General features: G+C 60.6%; 1 pseudogene; it reads left to right on the top strand.

The window, feature by feature from the left end:
- Positions 1 to 1,638: 1,638 nt before the first annotated feature.
- On the top strand, positions 1,639 to 2,493 carry LOC147984772 (uncharacterized; annotated as a pseudogene).
- The last annotated feature ends 314 nt before the right edge of the window (positions 2,494 to 2,807 follow it).

The raw sequence follows: 2,807 nt of genomic DNA, 5'->3' as shown, positions 1-2,807 counted from the left end.
CATGGCCGCTAGTGCGGCCTCAAGACGTTGGATGGATCCCTGCCCTTGTTCTTGGGCTGGGTGGTTGGCTGCGGACAGGACGCTCTCGGTACATGCTAGCCATTCCCTGGAGCGCGAGATGTTGTCCTGAAGTTCCACCATCCTGTGGAGCACGTGGGTGAGGTCGGCCAGGAGTCTGGGGTCTCCTGGCGTGGTTCGCAGTCAGTCTTGCCAATGCGGTTGCTGCCTAGAGGCCGCGGGACGGGGTCCGTGGCGGGAGCGTCGCCGGCTCCGCTGCTGGTTCATTGAAACCAACTCCTTTCTCCCGGCCTCGGTTGGCGGGGTCATTGAGGAGGTTCCATGGTTGGCGGCATGGCATATGCAGTCGTTCTCGCATCATCGTCTCGTTCCATCAGGCTTCGTGGGTAGAGACCTCCAGCACCTTTTGCTAAAGCGTGAGTTGCGCGTTAATCTGGGAAATGGGTATGGTCTAGCGTTCTTAGTGTAGGGTCAGTGCCGCCGATGGGGGTACTCAGGTAGTTCAGGGTGTATCCCATTATCGGTGGCAGTGTTGATGTGGCGCCCTATAAGGCCGCAGTCGTTGTGGTGGGGCATGTCGGTGAACTCGTGGGGAGGCCCATGCTGACATGTGGTTGAGGCATCAGCACGGGGTCTATCTGTGGTTGAGTTGCGGGCGGTATCAGTCCTGCCGCTGGAGGTCCCGAGGCCACAGGCTCTGTTGACTCATCGTACGTGGCACGTTTATGGTTGTTCCCGTCATCTTAACCTGGTGGAAGGACACCACCTACGGGGCCTCGGATAGGGACGTCCCTTGATCTGAAGAGGCATGAGTCTTTAAGATCGTGGATGACCCTTCTTTCCCCTAGAGGTCTGAATACGTGACCTTGGGGAAGGGTTGGAGGCCCGTGTTCTCGTCCTCGTTGGTGAGGGAGATCGGCACGTGGTTTCTTTCATCACCTGAGGTCGAAGCCGTACTCGCTGCGTCGACGTCTTCGTGTGTGTCTGGGTCGGTGACAAGAAAGTGTCCTGATTTCTTGCTGAGGCAGCAGACCCCACAGACCATCGCGAGTACCTGGACCGCTAGCACGGCCTCCACTCCATGGATGGCATGGAGGCAGCCTGCAGACAGCATCTGGGTTGGTGGCGTGGTGTGTTGGAATAAGCCAAGGCTTGGTGTGGTCGGGCTCGTCGGGCGCGATGGATGTGTGTATGTGTGTGTTAGCGCAGCTGTAGATAGCTATGTGTGTGCATCGTGCGTGTGGCCATTAGCGTAGCTAGCTAGATGCGTAGCGTGTGTGTGTAATGTGCATGCATGGATGCATGGAGCTGTTGGGGAGTCCCGCGTCATGTGTGGACGCGGGCGGGCCGAGTGGATCAGCGCGCGTAGCCGGAGCGAGGTGGGCAGCTTGCGTTCGTGTGGATCATGCATGCGTGGGCGTTGCGTTACCTCGTGTATAAAGACTGGACGATGCAGTCGTTGAGTTTTGTGCTTTGGAGAGCAAAACGGGGCCTTGTTCGGCCAGGTGAAACTCCAGTGTACCCTATTCCTTCTTCTACCTCTAGTCTTGAGTGAGAGAGAGGGAGAGCGACAACAACAATTGGTATACAGAGCTTCGGTTAGGGCGATCACCGGCGACCATGGCGCTCATCCCACACGGCGGCGGCGCGGGCGAATCGGCGACGATGGCGTTGCCGATTCTGACTGTGGACAACTACACGGTTTGGGCCATCAAGGCGCAGGCAATCCTCGACGTCCACACCGTATGGGAGGCGGTGGCGTCGGGAGACGTGGCGGTGAATGCCAAGAAGGACAAGATGGTGCGCGCGTTGCTCCTCGGGGCGTTGCCGGAGGATGTGCTGCTGCAGGTGTCGACAAAGCTCACCGCCAGGGTGGTATGGGACTCCCTAAAGGTGAGGTTCGTTGGTGCCGATCGGGTCCGCGCGGCGAGGCTGGGGACGCTGCACGGTGAATTCGACCGGATGAAGATGGTAGACGGCGAGGAGCTCGACGTGTACGGCGGGAGGCTCACAGCGATGGCGGCGAGGTATGCCAACCTCGGGGAGACGCTGGGCGACGCAATACTTGTCAAGAATTTGCTGGATACGGTGCCGGATCGCCTCTTCCCTGTCGTCGCCGGCATCGAGCAGTTCCACGACGTCACGACGACGGCATTCGACGAAGCACTCGGGCGGCTGCGTGCGTTCGACGAGCGGGTTCGGCGCCATGGACAAGATGGCGGCGAGCGCGGGGGTGAGCAGCTGCTCATGACAACGGCGCAGTGGGCAGCGCGGGAGCGTTGACACGGTGGTGCTCGGGACGACGACGACGGGCGGAGCGTGGCGTCGGGAAGCGGTGGCAACAGGCGCAGGCGCTGCTACAAGTGCGGGGAGCACGGGCACTTCCGGCGCGAGTGCCCGCAGCTGCGGAAAGGACCGGCAGCGGAGCAGGCTCTCTTGGCTAGCGCCAACATCGACGAAGACGGACTCCTCTAGGCCGTGGCTTAGGGGGTGTGTGTTGGAATAAGCCACGGCTTGGTATGGTCGGGCTCGTCGGGCGTGACGGATTCGCGCGGGACGTGCGGGAAACACCGATGCAGTCGGGCGCGTCGGGTGCACGCAGGACGTGCGGGACGCAGCGGAAGCGTGGCATGGATGTGTGTCTGTGTGTGTTAGCGTGGCCATAGATAGCTATGTGTGTGCATCATGTGTGCGGCCGTTAGCGTAGCTAGCTAGATGCGTAGCGTGTGTGTGTAACATGCATGCATGGATGCATGGATGCATGGAGCTGTTGGGGAGACCCGCGTCGT

This window comes from Triticum urartu, chromosome 2A (assembly GCF_056163025.1).
Source record: "Triticum urartu cultivar PI428250 chromosome 2A, HENAU_Tu73, whole genome shotgun sequence".
Taxonomy (NCBI): Eukaryota; Viridiplantae; Streptophyta; class Magnoliopsida; order Poales; family Poaceae; genus Triticum; species Triticum urartu.
Note: the sequence above shows the minus strand (reverse complement) of the source record. Positions and strands in the feature narration are given on the sequence as shown.